Source organism: Budorcas taxicolor, chromosome 4 (assembly GCF_023091745.1).
Source record: "Budorcas taxicolor isolate Tak-1 chromosome 4, Takin1.1, whole genome shotgun sequence".
Classification (NCBI taxonomy): Eukaryota; Metazoa; Chordata; class Mammalia; order Artiodactyla; family Bovidae; genus Budorcas; species Budorcas taxicolor.
In genome coordinates, this window is record NC_068913.1 from 42,438,128 (window position 1) to 42,459,014 (window position 20,887).

Here is a 20,887-nt window from a genome sequence, read left to right on the forward strand (position 1 = left end):
TATATGTGGAATTAGTGCATATATATGGTCAGTTTTCATTCCCATCCCAAAGAAAGGCATTGCCAAAGAATGCACAAACTACCACACATTGCACTCATCTCACATATTAGTAAAGTAATGCTCAAAATTCTCCAAGCCAGGCTTTAGCAATATGTCAACCGTGAACTTCCAGATGTTCAAGCTGGTTTTAGAAAAGGCAGAGGAACCAGAGATCAAATTGCCAACATCCACTGGATCATGGAAAAAGGAAGAGAGTTCCAGAGAAACATCTATTTCTGCATTATTGACTATAGCAAAGCCTTCAACTGTGTGGATCACAATACACTGTGGAAAATTCTGAGAGAGATGGGAATACCAACCACCTGACCTGCCTCTTGAGAAACCGACGTGCAGGTCAGGAAGCAACAGTTAGAACTGGACATGGAACAACAGACTGGTTCCAAATAGGAAAAGGAGTGTATCAAGCCTGTATATTGTCACCCGGCTATTTAACTTATATGCAGAGTACATCATGAGAAACGCTGGGCTGGAGGAATCACAAGCTGAAATCAAGATTGCCGGGAGAAATATCAATCACCTCAGATATGCAGATGACACCACCCTTATGGCAGAAAGTGAAGAGGAACTCAAAAGCCTCTTAATGAAAGTGAAAGAGGAGAGTGAAAAAGTTGGCTTAAAGCTCAACATTCAGAAAACGAAGATCATGGCATCTGGTCCCATCACTTCATGGGAAATAGATGGGGAAACAGTGGAAACAGTGTCAGACTTTATTTTTTGGGGCTCCAGACTCACTGCAGATGGTGACTGCAGCCATGAAATTAAAAGACGCTTACTCCTTAGAAGGAAAGTTATGACCAACCTAGATAGCATATTGAAAAGCAGAGACATTACTTTGCCAACAAAGGTCCGTCTAGTCAAGGCTATGGTTTTTCCAGTGGTCATGTATGGATGTGAGAGTTGGACTGTGAAGAAAGCTGAGTGCCGAAGAATTGATGCTTTTGAACTGTGGTACTGGAGAAGACTCTTTAGAGTCCCTTGGACTGCAAGGAGATCCAACCAGTCCACTCTAAAGGAGTTCAGTCCTGGGTGTTCATTGGAAGGACTGATGCTGAAGCTGAGACTCCAATACCTTGGCCACCTTATGCAAAGAGTTGACTCATTGGAAAAGACCCTGATGCAGGGAGGGATTGGGGGCAGGAGGAGAAGGGGACGACAGAGGATGAGATGGCTGGATGGCATCACCAACTCAATGGACATGTATATGAGTGAACTCCGGGATATGGTGATGGACAGGGAGGCCTGGCGTGCTGCGACTCATGGGGTCGCAAAGAGTCAGACGCGCCTGAGCAACTGAACTGAACTGATGTGGAATCTAGAAAAATGGAACAGATAAACCTATCTTCACGGCAAGAGTAGACATAGACCATGGGCACGTGGACACAGGAGAGGAAGAGGAGAGTGGGAAGAACTGAGAGAGTAGTATTGACATGTAATACAACCATGTGTAAAGTGGATGACTGGTGGGAAGCTGCTGTATAGCACAAATTCAAGATAGGAGTGAGTGATATATTTGTAAAGTAACAAAAATTGATTTTTAAGGGAAGAGAAAAAGTGAGAAGAAGGGGTGAAGGCCAGATGTTGAAGCTCCTTGTATAATATTTCAAGGAGATTGAACGTTCTTCTGGAAGCAGAATAGAACTGTTAAGTAGTTGTAAATAGGGAAAGGGATGGGATAAGTGTTTTCACTTTTAAAGGGCCAAGTTAAAAGCAGTAAGTTGGGATGAGAATCCACATAGAAAACTAAGCAAATACTGGGAAGATAGATAGCTCTGCACTAAGACTTGTGTTCAGTCTAATGAAGAGAAGGTGGACTTTTTTCCCGACAGAGTTTGGATTAGTGGGGAAATGGTGCAGTTCATGGCAGCAGCTGTGGCAAAGAGGGTCGTAAAACGAAAGCATGCCCTTACAGCCATCATCATGAGTGGGTGAGAGATTCTGGTTAAGCTTTTTATCTTTTTGATGGTGCTCTGGAGCATAACAGCAGGGTAGAAAGAGAAGTAATGAAAACTGGGTAAGAACTGAAGTAACAGTCCTGGTAAAAGCAGAGACAATACACTGAAGGTCAAAGGAACTGAGGGACTTGACACTCTTTTATATTGGCTCAGGCTGAAGTGACATACGATTTGCTCTACAAATAGCAGAGCAGATAACTAGAGCCTGCACAGACTCCAGTTGATATTAATACTCAGTTCAGTTCAGTTGCTCAGTCGTGTCCGACTCTGCGGCCCCATGAATCGCAGCACGCCAGGCCTCCCTGTCCATCACCAACTCCCGGAGTTCACTCAGACTCACATCCATCGAGTCAGTGATGCCATCCAGCCTTCTCATCCTCGGTCGTCCCCTTCTCCTCCTGCCCCCAATCCCTCCCAGCATTAGAGTCTTTTCCAGTGAGTCAACTCTTCGCATGAGGTGGCCCAAGTTCTGGAGTTTCAGCTTTAGCATCAGTCTCTCCAAAGAAATCCCAGGGTTGATCTCCTTCAGAATGGACTGGTTGGATCTCCTTGCAGTCCAAGGGACTCTCAAGAGTCTTCTCCAACACCACAGTTCAAACGCATCAATTCTTCAGCGCTCAGCTTTCTTCACAGTCCAACTCTCACATCCATACATGACTACTGGAAAAACCATAGCCTTGACTAGACGGACCTTAGTCGGCAAAGTAATGTCTCTGCTTTGGAATATGCTATCTAGGTTGGTCATAACTTTCCTTACAGGGAGCAAGTGTCTTTTAATTTCATGGCTGCAGTCACCATCTGCAGTGATTTTGGAGCCCCCCAAAATAAAGTCTGACACTGTTTCCCCATCTATTTCCCATGAAGTGATTGGACCAGATGCCATGATCTTTGTTTTCTAAATGTTGAGCTTTATTAGGAATTATTTAATCTCCTAATTTCTCACTTTCCCCACTTCACATTCCAGGCTGAGGTTGCTGGACTTAGGGCCATGCTCAGCCTCATGGGAGTTGGGGAAGAGATGTGGGGATGAGGGTGAGGAAAAAAGATCAAGAGATGGAGAGGTCCACTGCAAACCGCCATGGAAGAGTAAGCAGGAAACGTCGATCCTTTGGTTTACTTAGTCCAGAGTCAATAACTGGACCTTGTTGGAAAGAAACAATGGAAAAAAATGACTATGTGAGCCTGCTTTTTGTTGAACATGTAATCTTTCTTGTTTGGCCAGTAGATGTATAAAACGTAAATGCATTATGACAGTTCAAAAAGGATAGGATGGAAAAGAGGAGAATCTAAGCCTAATGACAGTGGGGAAAAAGGAGACTCTGGAAGAAATCATCTGGATAGGTTTTGCAGTTGAAAACCATTGCCACTGTTTGCCTCCAAGCCTGATATGCTCCAAGAAGAAAGGAATATATGTAAACAAGAATAAGAAAGCTACCTTTTTATTCTGGCATCAGTCACAACAACAGTTTTGAGACCATCTGTGATGTGTTAAAGAGTTTGCAGAAGCACACCTTGTGCAGGAATATTTCAGGTAAGAAAATTGATTGGCTTGAATCCTTTTCATTTCAGATATGTACCTACTGCTTAAATGGGTACTCAAAATACTTTTTTTGACAAAAAGCAATTATATAAGTTCATCTGTAGTAAACTTCTAGACAGTAATATTAAAGAACACACATATCCAAAAGCACATTATACTAATTTGGCCCCGCATAAAATAGACTCCAAGAATAGACTAAGTTCCCAAGTAGCCAAGGATATTTATGTATTCTCACTTATTACTGTTAACAAAGACTTAAATCAGTTATCAGGAATCTTCTGTAATTTAATTATTGAACCATTCAGATTTAAGGATCCAAAGTGCTGCCTTCGATTGTACTAAGAGTGAACAGACCCACCTCTATGCCCATGACAAGTATCTATAGTCTTTAAAATGATTTAAGCCTTATTGTCTAATTAAAAGTTAAATATTTAACTTGAATTTTAACTTTTTAATTTCCATTTCCTGTTGTAAATTATTATTTCTGGTTCACATAAAACATAGCTACACATTTTACTTGAAAACAGGAAAGATGAAATAGAATCCTGCAAAAGAGTAAGCCGTAAAGAGACAATGAAAAATGAGCATCTTTCTTGGTTTAGATCATATCTTCAAGGGTAAATAAAGGCCAAATTTCATGAAGTTCAATCAAAACATCTTATCCTTACTAATAAGACCGTATGATAAATAAAGCAGAGTTGGAAAATAAGTAACTATTTCTTCTTTATTGCTTTTATTCTATTCTAAAACCAATCAAAAAACTCAAAGATAAAGAAACTTAATCTTACATATGAAATTGGTAATCTTGAGCCTATTAAATAACTCATGTTTAAAGATCATATAAGTCAAAAAAATTGTTATATTTAGCAATATTACAAATACATTAAATATTACATTGTGGAAGATATTTTTTCATGTGTGACTTATAGAATAGGCCTGATTTATATAACCTTATCTCCTCTCTTCAGAGCCTTCCACCCACAACATTTTCTCTACATATCTGTAACAAGTTACAAAGCAAATTATTAGCATGGGACATTTGCCAGTTTCTACTCATTTAAAACCATACATTACTTAAAGATTATTCAATCATGAACTTAAATCACTTAATTAGATGTTCTTTAAGTAAAACTTATGATAATGACAGTCCATTATGTAAAAGAAAAAGATTATCTCACTTTTTTTAGTAGGCATCTAGAATGTCTAAGTAGTAAGGTTTTAACCACATTTATATGTTTAGCCAAGTATATATCTCCAGAGATAATTTGATTCATCGTAATTCCCAACTCCAAAATTCCAGTCTCTGATTATTAAACTCTTTTCTATATAGTAAGTGGAAAGACCCTTTAAAGTCCTCACAAGTAACTTCCACTAAATAAAATTAAAATTTTATTCCATTTATTTCCTATATGCCAATGGTTTATATTTACACAAAAAATTAGTGTTTATGGTATAAGTATAAAAAATAATCAGTTCCCTAAACAATCTGTGCCCTTTGTAGTTATTATACATAAATCTAGCTACTTTTGTGGTCCTTATTGATCATCATCATATTGCTAGCTTAAGAGGAATGAAATTTTGTATTAAAACACACCATGGGTTGAGCATACCGTAGGGCTTAGGGAGGAAATTACAAAGAACTGTTAGAATCTTATCACCAAAGTAGAGGAAAGTGGATTTCATGGAAGCAAGTTTAATTACTGAAGTAGCAAAGAATTTTTTCATGAGAGAGAAAACAGCCCCTGACATCCGGGACCTGGGCCGGTGCTATCACTTAGGTCTTGTTGTTTCTGGACACTGCCCTGGCTCTCACATCTGGCTGTGGTATCCTCATGTTGAACAGAAGCAATTTCACAGAACATCAGCTTTAGGCAAGGACACTCTATGATCATGAAGAATCAAGACAAAACAAAACGCTCTGTAATTATGTCTGAATACAGACCTCTTATAAACCCTGTCTAAGCCACAGGCATCACATGTCCCCCTTTCCCAGCTAATCTGGGTCACTACTGCTGTATTACCAAGAGGCTTATCTTCCCTCTTCCTAAATAAGACTTTTTAAGGCACCAGGTTGTAAAATTACCCTGCTTCCTGACAACATTCAATTCAGAGTAATGCTCTACTTCCTTAAACTCTCTCCCCAGATCATTCAACCAAAGTTCAGATTTTATAAGAGGTTCTTTTTAAGGCCTTCTGACCCCATGGGACACTTTTTCCTCTTTGCAATAGGTAATGAACTCAACTTTTTCAACTACAGGTGTCTTCTTGGTAGTGTCTGGCTTAAGGGCAAGGACAGTAATGAGGCAGCTAAAAAGTTTGACTCCTCATGCCTGTGTTATCAGGTGGTTCTGATGCATTTGGTTATATAATTTCCCAGAATTTAGGAGAAGAGTAAATAGAACATCAGGCTTCCCTGGTGGCTCAACAGTAAAGAGTCCACCTGCCAATGCAGAAGATGTGGTTTCAGTCCCTGAGCAGGGAAGATCCCGTGGAAAAGGAAACGGCAACCCACTCCAATACGCTTGCCTGGGAAATACAATGGACAGAGGGGCCTGGCAGGCATACAGTCCATGGAATCGCAAAGAGCTGGACACAACTTAGCAACTAAAACAGCAGCAACAAATAGAACTTCACAGAAGTAACATTAGTAGATGACACAGTGATGAGGAACAGGAGAGATTATTATGGGGTGTGCAAAATGACACTAGACAAAGATTCTGAGGCTAAAGCTACTGTTTCAAGTATGGAGTGAAATATCCCACTGAGATGAAGAACATGATTCAGGGCACAGGAGAGGCAGATCATGAGCTGAAGAACCCTGAAACACCAAAGAGTCTTATAACCCTGTTTCACAGCTAGAAAGAAGAAAGGGTTATAAGAAGAAAATTTTAAGTCTGAATACCAAGTCTTAGCCACTATGTTGAAAATATACTCTTCTTATACATGTATTATATCTACAAAAACCATGGCTTCCCCGGTAGCTCAGCTGTAAAGAACCTGCCTGCCAAGCAGGAGATGTGAGTTTGATCCCTGGGCTGGGAAGACCCCCTGGAGAAGGAAATGGCAACCCTACTCCAATAATCTTGCCTGGGAAATCCAAAGGAAAGAGGAGCACAAAAGAAAAGCTAAATATCACTAGGAAACTAATAACCCTCCCAGTAAAGGGTTATCAAGATAGTTGTAGGTGAATTTTCATAATTTAGAAGAGATTAAGACAAAGTGTGTATTTAGAAGGGATTAAAATGTTAGATAATCAGCAAGATGGGTAGATCAGGGTACAAATGTAAAAAATAAGAGTAACAATGACAATGATGATGAAGACAGTTATAAAATTATAACAACAATATGACATATAACAATGAATTGCTTAGAAGCAGGCATTACGGCCACACTTGGGCTGCACGCTCTGTGCTTGCCCAGCCATAAGACTGAATAAAGAGCTCAAAGTCAGTGGCAGACACATCAGTGGTGGAATGAATGGGGGATCTTACATGTCAGAAGCAAGTTCCTGAATTGACACTCCACCATGTGGGGCAGACAATGGGCAAGACATGGTAGCAGTCTGCTGGCAGGGGGCCAGAGGATGTGGAGAGGGAAGTTAGCAGTTGACATCAGGTTGAGTCATCAGTTACCAGAGAAACCAATAGAGGAGTGCATCCCTCATTCCCCTTTGATAAGCTATCTTGGTGGAGATGTTCTGATCAGAAGATTAGGGCAGCAGTGCCCACTAGCTATCTATTTTATTCACCTCCTGGACTGTGATGACCTAGATGGGTGGGATGGGGGTGGGGCAGAGGACAGTCCAAAAGGGAGGGGATATATGTATACATATAACTGATTCAGTTCCTTGTACAGCAGAAACTAACACAATGTGGTAAAGCCAAAAAAATAAAAATAAAAAAGAAGCAAAGGAAAGGAAGAGAAAGATTGGAAGAATCCCTAGTTGGGGCCAGGGACAAGTTTGTAGGCATTTATTGATTAGATTCAGTGATTAACAAGGAAGGTAGGTAGGATGTGAGTAGGGTGTAGGTGGGCAGGGAGTGGTTGAGCAAGGGATGTTCAGAGAGCAAGAGAATAGCCTAAGCATGGCCTAAGCATCAAGCATTCTTAGTTACTCTCATGCATGCCAATATTTTGAGATCTAGTGTGTTAAATTTTGTTTGATTTAAACAACTATTAAAATTGAGCCTAGTGCTATGAGATAATACTTTATACTCTGTAGTTTCCAGCACTCACTTATTAGTCCTTATTTTCCAAAAGAAGGGAGAATTTAAAACTACGTAAGACTTTGAACTTGGCTTACCCATGACAGTGTATGTCCTCACCTAATCTTGTCTTGTCCTCAACCTCTTGCCTACGTGGCAAGCACTTGCCAAGCAGTCACACCTGCAACTTGAACCAACTTCTTCTAGTCTGGCTCCTTCACTACTGGATCACAACCCAGAAGATACACAAATTCTAGCTCCATTCTTTTTGCAATGATTTGTACTGGTTCTCATATTGGATCATTTCCCCTATCAAGCTTTTAGCATTTTTAAAAAATATTAGATTACTTTTGAAGCTACTTTTCTATAATAGTTTGAATCATGAACTTTGCTTCTCATTTGTTTATGCTTTTATTCTTCCATTTACACTGGTAAATGTTTCATTAACCTGTAGCCACTAAAACAGTAAAATAAAATAAATTCCTTAAGCATTTTTAGCCTGGACTAATAATTGGGATGAAATGAGGGAATCAACAGAACAAAAACCTGGTATTTTCATGCAAGTAGCCCACAGCATCCCTAGGAAGACAGCTTTGTAAACAGACAATTATAATATTGATTTACTGTGACTCCTACACCTAGATGGGAAGAAAAATGGTGGGTCATGTAAGAAAGTGAAAGGACTGCTGGTGGAAGAAGTGATAGCTTACTGCATATAGTACACAGGGTCCAGGAAAGGAAAGGGGAAACAGCAAAGGGATTAGAGGCATGCCCCTAAACTGCAGATGCCTGAGAAATTGTACAACAGGGGAATACACTTTGGTAAGGCTTTGGTACAATGTACGACTTTTGGAAAAGAAAGGACACTGGAGAGGTGGGCACAAATGACATCATGAAGCCCTAATGTAATGCATAATATACCAGGCTGAGGGTTTTGCCTGAATACCTGGGAATTCATTCTCTCAGAAACTTCTCTTGAATGCAATAGAGTCACTCAGGGATTTTAGAAGGTAGTGTAAACAGCCAAGACTTGGTTAGTAATGAGCTAAGTAGAGGGGTTAAAAAACAAAATGATTTCTAGGTTTTAGACTCAGATCAACAATATAAAAAGAAAGAATGGAGAAGCAAAAAGCAAAGGAGAAAAGGAAAGTTATAAGCATCTGAATTCAGAGTTCCAAAGAATAGCAAGAGGAGATAAGAAAGCCTTCCTCAGTGATCAATGCAAAGAAACAGAGTAAAGGAACAGAATGGGAAAGACTAGAGATCTCTTCAAGAAAATTAGAGATACCAAGGGAACATTTCATGCAAAGATAGGCTCGATAAAAGACAGAAATGGTCTGGACCTAACAGAAGCAGAAGGTATTAAGAAGAGGTAGCAAGAATACACAGAAGAACTGTAAAAAAAAAGATCTTCATAACCCAGATAATCATGATGGTGTGATCACTCACCTAGAGCCAGACATCCTGGTATGTGAAGTCAAGTGGGCCTTAGAAAGCCTCACTACAAAAAAAGCTAGTGGAGGTGATTGAATTCCAGTGGAGCTATTTCAAATCCTGAAAGATGATGCTATGAAAGTGCTACACTCAATATGCCAGCAAATTTGGAAAACTCAGCAGTGGCCACAGGACTGGAAAAGGTCAGTTTTCATTCCAATGCCAAAGAAAGGCAATGCCAAAGAATGCTCAAACTACTGCACAATTGCACTCATCTCACGTGCCAGTAAAGTAATGCTTAAAATTCTCCAAGCCAGACTTCAGCAGTACGTGAACCATGAACTTCCAGATGTCCAAGCTGGTTTTAGAAAAGGCAGAGGAACCAGAAATCAAATTGCCAACATCCACTGGATCATGGAAAAAGGAAGAGAGTTCCAGAAAAACATCTATTTCTGCTTTATTGACTATGCCAAAGCCTTTGACTGTGTGGGTCACAATACACTGTGGAAATTCTGAAAGAGATGGGAATACCAGACTACTTCACCTGCCTCTTGAGAAACCTATATGCAGGTCAGGAAGCAACAGTTAGAACTCGACATGGAACAACAGACTGGTTTCATATAGGTAAAGGAGTGTGTCAAGGTTGTATATTGTCACCCAGCTATTTAACTTATATGCAGAGTACATCATAAGAAACACTGGGCTGGAAGAAGCACAAGCTGGAATTAAGATTGCCGGGAGAAATATCACCTCAGATATGCAGACGACACCACCCTTATGGCAGAAAGTGAAGAGGAACTAAAAAGCCTCTTGATGAAAGTGAAAGAGGAGAGTGAAAAAGTTGGCTTAAAGCTCAACATTCAGAAAACAAAGATCATGGCATCTGGTCCCATCACTTCATGGGAAATAGATGAGAAAACAGTGTCAGACTTTATTTTGGGGGGCTCCAAAATCACTGCAGATGGTGACTGCAGCCATGAAATTAAAAGACGTTTACTCCTTGGAAGGAAGGTTATGACCAACCTAGATAGCATATTCAAAAGCAGAGACATTACTTTGCCAACAAAGGTCCGTCTAGCGAAGGCTATGGTTTTTCCAGTAGTCATGTATGGATGTGAGAGTTGGACTGTGAAGAACGCCGAGCACCAAAGAATTGATGCGTTTGAACTGTGGTACTGGAGAAGACTCTTGAGAGTCCCTTGGACTGCAAGGAGATCCAACCAGTCCATTCTGAAGGAGATCAGTCCTGGGTGTTCTTTGGAAGGACTGATGCTAAAGCTGAAACTCCAATACTTTGGCCACCTCATGCAAAGAGTTGACTCATTGGAAAAAGACTCTGATGCAGGGAGGGGTTGGGGGCAGGAGGAGAAGAGGACGACAGAGGATGGGATGGCTGGATGGCATCACTAACTTGATGGACGTGAGTTTGAGTGAACTCCAGGAGTTGGTGATGGACAGGGAGGCTTGGCGTGCTGCAATTCATGGGGTCGCAAACAGTCGGACTTGACTGAGTGACTGAATTGACTTGGGTGGGACAGGATAGCTCTATCTAGCATTCTCACTAACTGCAGGACCCGGGGAAATATCTTAATCTCTATGAGCATGTTTACTCGTACCTATATGAGGGTAACACTGCCTGTTTAAAATTATTGTGAGAATTAAATAATGGTAGTTAACCCTTCTTCAGAACTTATGTGCAAGGCACTTGCATATTTTACATAGTCACTTGCTTATTTTGAGCAACTGGTCCATAAAGGCAGTACTTATATTAATCTTATTTAACAGACAAAGCAGAGATACAAAGAGGTTTAATATGTTCCCCAAGCTCGCAGAGCTGGAAAGTGGCAGATTCCAGGTTTCAAATCTTTTCAATCCAGCTACAGAGAGTATCTTAACCAGTGATTCCCAGTACCTCTCATTAAATACCAGGCATTTTTCATAATTATTATGAGTGCCCTGAACATACCAGTAGGTTATAATTAGCTATTATAATTTAATCCAGCCTGTTAGTTTAAAAGTGTTTGCAGAGTACATATATATGCATGTTTTACTGAACTTTAGAAGATACTCAAGCAGAGTAGGAAACAAAACTCAATCGTATTTGTTTACAATTTTGAGTATAAAATGCACCTCATGAATCAAAGCACAGTAACAAGATAATGTGTTGAAAGAGATTAGACACTTTCTACTCATGAGTAATGCATCCATGTCTAGAACTTGAGCAGTAGGCACATAAATGGATGAGTCTAATAATCAGGGAAGAGATTGGGGTGGTGAAAAGATTTGGATCTCTTCAACAGCTAGGTTATAGTTTGAAACCATAAGAAAATAGATGTTGGTGTTGAATGGAAGGAGGAGCCTAGAAAAACTGCAGAAAGGGCAATCCAAAGGCTAGGCCCAGACGTGAAAGCTCACTTCACTTCTTTGGGCCTCAGAGTCCTCACTTGTTAAAAAAAAAAAAAAAAATTAGTGAATCATGGTTTAAGACTGTGCCAAGAACTATTCTCACTTCCAATGTCTGCAGCTTCTGTTGTGAACAAATGTGAACATTGGAAGACCTGCTGAAAGGTGACTTTTAGCCTTAAACCAGAGGGAAAAAGCTAAACTTCATAGCTGCTGCTCTGCCATGGTAAATTATTATTAAACAAGTTTTCTTCTCACAAAAGCCCATTCAGATGGTTTCAATTGCTTTTATTTATTCTACAGGATTTCGGCTTCACAAATGCTCCTGCTGTTACTATGTACAGAGTTCTGCGTGGGAGATGTGAGGAAGAAAACAAAATGGCATCTTTCATACACAGGAGGAATATTAATGAGGTAGAGAAGAGGGAGGGAATCATTATGGTAAGCTTCCTTTCTGTTTGCCCCCTAATATTAGAATTTGCTTTTTTTCCTTGCCTAATCCTGGTTTTCCTGACTTCATCCAGTAAAACATAGAATTTTGCTGAACTGCTATAACTGAACTATAGTATGTGAAACAAAGAAGTTTGGATAACAGGAGACAAACTCTCAATGAGGTCAGGGTGTAACTCTGACCAATGAATTGAGAAAGAAAATAGAGAATGATGTCTGTATCTCTCCACTTGCTGCGGCCATTACATCCACCTCAAGGGAGGGTTTTGGAGGTATGTGTGATTAGGCTGACAAAGAACATCTACTATGCTACGGTTTCCCGTGAAGTAAGAAGTGGAGAAATCAAAACCTGTACTTTCCCTGTTAGCAAATCTTAAAAATGCCCCTTGGACCCGGAGTGGAACGACTGAGTTTTTCTCTGGCTTTATCTAAACACTTGGTAGGTATACTGTAGACACCTAGGAGACGGAACGCAGAAGCAAACATATCTAAGCTCTGCATGTAGAATGGGAAAAACGATAAGGTTTTCATGGCATTAGGTGAGATGAATGAGCGTCACGGATTTGGTTCATTGAGAAATTATCAGTGTCTATGAATTTGCATACTTAGCGTAGCATGAAACAGAATATTTCTGTTAAATTTTATAATTTTAATAGATGATCCACCCTACACAGAGAGAGAGAGAGTTAAAAAAATAAAATAAAACAGACGTGCTGAGAAAGGTGAGGGTGGTACTGGTGATGGTAATATTCCATGAAACTGCTTTCCCGAGGATTTCTCACTCACAAAACTGCACACATCTATGTATTACTTTATGGTGGAGATTTATGTCAAGTTGGATATATTTTTTTAAAGTGCTACAGCATGCTTGGGGCTGGTGCACGCGGATGACCCAGGGAGATGTTATGGGGAGGGAGGTGGGAGGGGGGTTCATGTTTGGGAACGCATGTACACCCGTGGTGGATTCATGTCAATGTATGGCAAAACCAATACAGTATTGTAAAGTAAAATAAAGTAAAAATAAAAATTAAAAAATAAATAAATAAAAATAAAGTGCTAAGCATAAGAAATGGAGATAAAAGATTTTAAATTGTTTTACATGACTAAAAATTCTTAAGATCCTAATTTAGACCTCATTGGAAGGTGAACCTTTTGGGTTATAAAAGATTTACACCTATTTTTGAATAAATAGGTACTATCTGTTTATTAAGTGCTTACTATGTATCCAGCACTGGATATTGCTGATACTAAGTTGCAAATGAAACCCAGCCTTCATGGAGTTCACAGCCCAGCAAGAAGTGCAGACTCCACATAACAGCAAAGGTCTGTAAACAGACGCCTTTTATCGAAGAACAGAGCTGGTATCTCTGCGCACTGGCCTTATCGCAGCTCAAGGTAATGCACTGGAATTCCCTGTCTACGTGTCTGCTTGGGTGTAACTTTTGACCAAGCAGCTCTTAAAGACTGGGCTCATAAAAACTGGATGCTTCCATGCAAACTAGAGTCTTTCTGCCAAGAGACCCAACTACAATTTAGATTACATTTGTCCCCCACTGCAGACAAAAACACTTCAATCAGAAGTAAATTTAGGAAGCTAAGCTAAAATGAATGGGAATGGGCAAAATTAATTCAGGTGACCATTATATCTACTGTGGGCAAGAATTCCTTAGAAGAAACGGAGTAGACAGCAGAGTCAACAACAGAGTCTGAAATGCAGTAATTAGGTGCAGACTCAAAAGTGACAGAATGATCTTCGTTTGTTTCCAAGGCAAACCATTCAACATCACAGTAATCCAAGTCTACACCCCAACCACTGATGCCAAAGAAGCTATAAAGACCTACAAGGCCTTCTAGAACTAACACAAACAAAAGATGTCCTTTTCATCATGGGAGACTGGAATGCAAAAGTAGAAAGTCAAGAGATACCTGGAGTAACAGGCAAGTCTGGCCTTGGAGTACAAGAAAGAAGCAGGACAAAGGCTAACAGAGTTTTGCCAAGACAATGCATAGCAAAGATCATAGCAAACACCTCTTCCAGCAACACAAGAGATGAATCTACATGTGGACATCACCAGATGGTCAATACCAAAATCAGATTGATTATATCATTTGTAGCTGAAGATGGAAAAGTTCTATATAGTTAGTGAAAACAAGACCTGAAGCTGACTGTGACTCAGAACATCAGTTTCTCATCACAAAATTCAGGCTTAAATTGAATAAAGTAACAAAAAACACTAGGCCATTTGGGTATGACCTAAATCAAATCCCTTATGATTTTACAGTGGAGATGATGAATAGATTCAAGGAATTAGATCTGATAGATGGAGTGCCTAAAGAACTATGGACGGAGATTCATAACACTATACAGAGGCAGTGACCAAAACTATCCCCCCTGAAAAAGAAATGCAAGAAGGCAAAAGGTTGTCTGAAATAAGATAGCTGAGATAAATAGCTGAGACGAGAAGAGGAGTGAGAGGTAAAGGAGAAAGGGAAAAATATACACAGTTGATGGAGAATTCCAAAGAATAGCTTTGGAACTCCAAATGTTTCAAAGATTATCTCTCCAAAGGGGATATAAGAAAGCCTTCTTAAGTGAACAATGAAAATAGATAGAGAAAAACAATAGACTAGGAAAGACTAGAGATCTCTTCCAGAAAATTAGAGATGTCAAGGGAACATTTCATGCAAAGATGGGCATAATAAAGGAAAGAAACAGGAAGGGCCTAACAGAAGCAAAAGAGATTAAGAAGAAGTGGTAAGAATATACAGAAGAACTATACAAAAAAGGTCTTAATGACCCAGAAAACCATGATGGTATGCTCACTCACCTAGAGCCAGACATCCTGCAGTGTGAAGTCAAGTGGGCCTTAGGAAGCATCACTATGAACAAAACTAGTGGCGGTGATGCAATTCTAGTTGAACTATTTAAAAATCCTAAAAGATGATGCTGTTAAATTGCTGCACTCAATATGCCAGCAAATTTGGAAAACTCAGCAGTGGCTACAGGACTGGAAAAAGTCAGTTTTCATTCCAACCCCAAAGAAAGGCAATGCCAAAGAATGTTCAAACTACCACACAGTTGTACTCATTTCACATGCTAGTGAGGTAATGCTCAAAATCCTTCAAGCTAGACTTCAACAGTATGTGAACCGAGATCTTCCAAATGTACAAGTTGTATTTAGACAATGCAGAGGAACCAGAGATCAAATTGCCAACATCTGTTGAATCATAGAAAAAGCAAAGGAATTCCAGAAAATCATTTACATTTGCTTCATTGATTACACTAAATCCCTGACTATGTGGGTCACAACAAACTGGAAAATTCTGAAAGAGATGGGAATACTAGACCATCTTACTTGCCTCCTGAGAAACCTGTAGGTCAGTCAAGAAGCAACAGTTAGAACCAGACATGGAACAATGGACTGGTCCCAAATTGGGAAATGAGTACATCAAGACTGTATATCGTCACCCTACTTATTTAACTTATATTCAGAGTACATCATGAGAAATGTTGGGCTGGATGAAGCACAAGCTGGAATCAAGATTGTCAGGAGAAATATCAATAACCTCAGATATGCAGAGGACACCACCCTAATGGCAGGAACTGAGGAGAAATTAAAGTGCCTCTTGATGAAGGCAAAATAGAAAAAGCTGGCTTAAAACTCAACATTCAAAAAGCCAAGATCATAGCATCCAGTCCCATCGCTTCATGGCAAATAGATGGGGAAAAATGGAAACATTGACAGACTTTATTTTCTTGGGCTCCAAAACCACTGTGGACTGCAACCATGAAATAAAAAGGTGCTTGCTTCTTGGAAGAAAAGCTATGACAAATCTAGCCAGTGTACTAAAAAGCAGAGACGTCACTTTTCTGACAAAGATCCATTTAGTCAAAACTATGGTTTTTCCAGTGGTCATGTATGGATGTGAGAGTTGCACCATAAAGAAGGCTGAGCACCAAAGAATTGATGCTTTTCAACTGCAGTGCTGGAGAAGATTCTTGAGAGTTTCTTGAATAGCAAGGAGATCAAACCAGTCAATCCTAAATGTTATCAACCCTGAATACTCACTGGAAGGACTAATGCTGATGCTGAAGCTCCAATACTTGGGCCACCTGATACAAAGAGCCGACTCATTGCAAAAAACCCGATGCTTGGAAAGACTGAGGACAGGAGGATAAGGAGGCAACAAAGGATGACATGGTTGAATGGTATCATCGTCTCAAACTCATGGATATGAGTTTGAGCAGATTCAGGAGATGGTGAAGGACAGGGAAGCCTGGCATGCTACAGTTCGTGGGGTCACAAAGAGTCAGACACAACAACAACAAGCCTTAGAGCACACAGTACAGTTATTATGTTTTGGAGGTATTTCCATATGTTATATATGTTAGTTACTAGAATTTTAAGAGTCAATTATGCATTTATAATGGTAACAGCAAGATGCTCACTCTGGTATCTTCCTTCTCTTCCTCCTGTAAATATCGTATTATTTTTAAGTCACTTGTTTGGCCTATTTTCTTCAGGAGATTGATAGGCCCTTACGGGGTCTGTTTGTGTGCAGTGGTGGCAAAGTACCCACAGAATTCAACTTGTGTCTTCATCATTTACTAACTTAAGGTTTTCTTTTTTCACTTTCATCAAAAGGTTTCATTCCATAGAAACAAAATTTAGAACCACCACCTGAAAATAAAAACATCCTGGATCCTTGTCAGTGTTCAGCACAATAAGGTGTCTAATAATGTTTTCTGTAGCTTACAACAATGTCTGGCATAGAGTAAGTACTCAAATATTTTTCAACAAATGCATCGAGAAATAAGTTTATCTGAAAGAGGATGACTCTATTATGTATTCAACCAAAATAGGTTTCTGTTGTTTTAGGGTCCCATCAAAGTAAGAATCAGAGAAGGCAATGGCACCCCACTCCAGTACTCTTGCCTGGAAAATCACATGGATGGAGGAGCCTAGTAGGCTGCAGTCCATGGGGTCACGAAGAGTCGGACACGACTGAGTGACTTCACTTTCACTTTTCACTTTCATGCATTGGAGAAGGAAATAGCAACCCACTCCAGTGTTGTTGCCTGGAGAATCCCAGGGACAGGGGAGCCTGGTGGGCTGCCGTCTATGAGGTCACACAGAGTTGAACATGATTGAAATGACTTAGCAGCAAAGTAAGAATACTTGTAGGAAAGATGCCACTTACTAAAGTGTATGCCTACTCTGAGAAGATACTGTATTTAGGGTCCATGAGATGGGACCACTGTACTGAATAACCTTTTATTTGTTTATTTCCAAAGCTTCCTAGAATGAGATACAAGAAAGACCCGTTGTAACAGCATCTGTTACATTTCAAATAGAGTAATAATGAAGTTCTACATAGAATGAAGTGAACCTCCAAATGAATTTCAATTAGACTGTGTTCTCATGCGTACTAATATCCCTCCCTTTTGATTTAGGTGAAATGAAATGGGAGAAATTTGGGAAAATCAAGATGGGAGGAATGTAAGATTGAAGTTTGGAAGATTTAATAAGAGAAAACAACACTGAGATCAAACTCATCACTTTTAAAACTGTCCTCACTCCACTGTTAAAGTTCACAAGCACTGAGGGATGAACAATGCTCTTCTATTTGTGCTCACTGTGGAGTCGTCGATGAAGGCAGCCAAGCTGTCTGCTATGTCACCTCCAGAACGTTTGCCAATTTTCTCTCATTTCCTCCTCGAGATGGCCGTGTGTGACAAAGGTCTCTGGATATATTTCAAAACATCTGAAACTATTTAACAATGTAATACCAAGCCCCAATTTAATAGTGTTATTTATTCTCCAGAAGACGAAATTTGTCAGAAGACACAAAACTCAATTCACCTTGCCCTGATCCACAAAGAAATGACTAGAAAGTGCATCGTGGAACCAAAGGCATACTTATTACCTGCCAGAGAGAAATGTAATGGGTTAATTTTAATTAAATTTCCCAAATTTCTCCCATTTCATTTCACCTAAATCAAAAGGGAGGGATATTAGTACGCATGAGAACACAGTAATGGAGAGAAAGTCTCCAGAGGCTTAGTCAATATGTAGACTTCAACATGCAACACACGAAACAGTAAAACTATTTACTAAACTGCATTTCTTTTTATATTCCCGGCACACTTACCCTAGTTTAGACTATTTCCTTTTCCTGACAAACAATTCATTGTTTGTGATTGAAAGAATCATTTTGGATTAGGCATGATTTCAGATTCTGGGAACCTGGTGTGGAAACAGCATCACTCCTCCACCAGCACCTCCCTGCTCACCACTCCAGATCTCTGCTTTTAGGTGGTACTAGAGTGATGGCATGCTTTTCAATTTTCATCCAAAGAGCAATCGACAATGTATAAACAACTGACCAATTAAAAACACTTCTCATCCAAAAGCATTTCTTTTTCATTTTAAAATTTTGTGAATTTTTCCTTAAAAAATTCGACTGTGAAGTTTAGTTTGTAAATACTAAGAATATTAAATTCCTTAGCTAGTGATCTCAACCAACAATCTATGCTAAAAGCAAAATTAGTCCAAATCACTTCAAGGGCAGTACATTATTATGTATTTCTTCATTCCAAGAAAAACATATTCTTTCATTTGATTGGTCCACTCTGCCGTCTTATATGGTCTTTGCCACCCGTTTGTTAGCATTTTAAAGCCTTTTTTCCTTCTTTGTTTTTCCTCTTTTGCCTAACAATGATTCTTCTGAGTTTGGGAGCTTACCATTTTTCCCCAGGTGAAAATCGTTTTATTATTCTCAGGTGTTTGCTTTCTTTCTGTAACTCTCAGAATAATTCATTGCAAAGTCGTCATTGTCCTTTACAAAAGGATCAAATTCCAAATAATTACAGTTCGTATTGTACATCCTCTGAAAGTATTTCTCCTTTCCCCTTGCCAGGATTGCAGAAGTCTCATATATTGTCCCACAAACCCTCCTTCTTTTACTTAGTCAGGTATACCTGAGAACAGGACAGATTGCTTGTTTCTCTTCATCTGATCCAGATCTTACCTGAGTTCTTGCATAGGAAGTGAACAGAAGTTAATACTTTAAAACGTATTAGTCCAGAGTGCTTTCCCCTGAATTCAGCACGGCTCCAAGAGACCATTCTCCAAAGAATTATGGAAGGTGACTTATTTTAAAGGTAAAGAAGCCTGTTCATTTCATTCTCAGACTTTGTAACATAGCATAGTCAGATGGAACTGCTTTTTTGGTATCAGCAGTTGTCTCTAAAGAAGTATATCATTATATACTTATTTGTCTCTAAGCATACCCTTAAGTTTCCTGTCTGAATAAGTCATCCTCTATCATTCTTTGTTGTTTCCTGGTCTTATATAGCCATAGTATGAAACACACCATAGAACAAAAACTTTGCCATGAAACAAAATTCCCTTCCATCAAATATCTGGTGCCAACAGTCAGTATAATTTCTATGATCACTAGTGATCAGTAATTTTATTTATGGAAATATTTCTTTCTTCTAAGAGTTTGTTAAGAGGATTGAGTCTTTTAGATTATTTCTTAAATATACTTGTCAGTCTTGACAAAACACCAAAAAACATTTTTAGGTCCCATGAACAAAGGTCATTCAACTTCTAATCTCATTAAAAACATGTTTTTTCAACTTGTAAGCAGAAAATTGAACTGCTCGGAATTTGAGAGCATCCTTTTCAAAAGAGTAACATTTTTAAAACAAGGCATACAAAAGTTAATAAAATAAGAAATCAGTTTAAGAACAGGACATGACAGATCAACTTAAGAATCGTAAGGAAGAAAAAGTTCCACCAAAATTGTACTTTTAAAAATACTTAGTTTAAGTTTTCTGATACTTTGAAAATAAAAGATATGAGAATGTATAAATGGAAATTTCATAGGATCAGTTGAGAAACTAGTGGAAATGAAAACTTGGTCTTAAAAGTCTGTCCATTTAGTTAAAAGCTTATAACTCTGTTTAAACAATATCATAAACTAAATTATTACACCAGTTAGTATTTAGCTTAAGGAGTTTGAAATAACAAGTATTAATGTTTACTTGATGATAGTCCATCAACTACAAAGACATTTATAGCCACACCCCTAAACAAAAATAACTGTGCTCACCAACTTTCAGAGAAGCTTGCTTGCCCAGATGTAGGATCTTAAAACTGGCTTCAGAGTGACTGTTGTAGGAGGAGATGCAGAAAATAAACACGTGATTTCCACAGCTGAGAACTCAGAAATGAGGCTCAGGGTCTTGACCATTCGTCTGTCATTAAGGTTATCCTGACATGTGAAGCCATTGACATCCTGAGACTTCCAGCACTTCAGATGCCTAAACCAAGATAAATATAGATCCCTGACACCTGAGCCAGATGAAGTGAACGTTAACTTGAAAAATCTTGCTCATTTCGCCCCTCCATTGAGGAAAATAAAACCCTTAATCCTTTTCCTGTTAAAACCTGTTATGCCTTAACAGATAATTCCTTTGCTTATGAAGCACAGGAATTCAGATCAATCATACACAATCAATTTGCTTCTGTCTATGTTTAGCATTTGTTTTCATAGTATAGATACAGGTTTGAATTTCTCTTAAGTTGAAAGAAAACAGTAATGAATATTAAATATTTATTTACAAACTTTTGTCAGGAAGTTTTCCAAGTGAGTCACTGAAATGTAAATATGTATTTGGTAAACTTTCTGGTATGTTTTTCTCCAAATTAAGTAGTAATTTGGTCCTTTTTGGTTTGCCTCATTTAATGATGTGGAAAGTGTCATAGTGCCAAGGTACTTTGGCTTAAGTTAATCTTTTGGTATAGTTGTATCACGTGATAGATTTAAATCGA

The 20,887-nt window shown here is 39.0% G+C and overlaps 1 protein-coding gene across 4 annotated transcripts in view; it reads right to left on the reverse strand.

Moving 5' to 3' along the window:
- Nucleotides 1–20,230, reverse strand: part of LOC128046803 (platelet glycoprotein 4) — a 97,385-nt gene extending 77,155 nt beyond the window's left edge. For 2 of the 4 annotated variants that reach the window (XM_052639007.1, XM_052639012.1), the window contains exon 1: nucleotides 20,166–20,230. The gene's annotated coding sequence lies outside the window, so the exon portion shown is untranslated. The remainder of the gene's footprint in view (nucleotides 1–20,165) is intronic. The other 2 variants (XM_052639011.1, XM_052639009.1) reach the window with 2 other exon arrangements.
- Nucleotides 20,231–20,887: the final 657 nt, after the last annotated feature.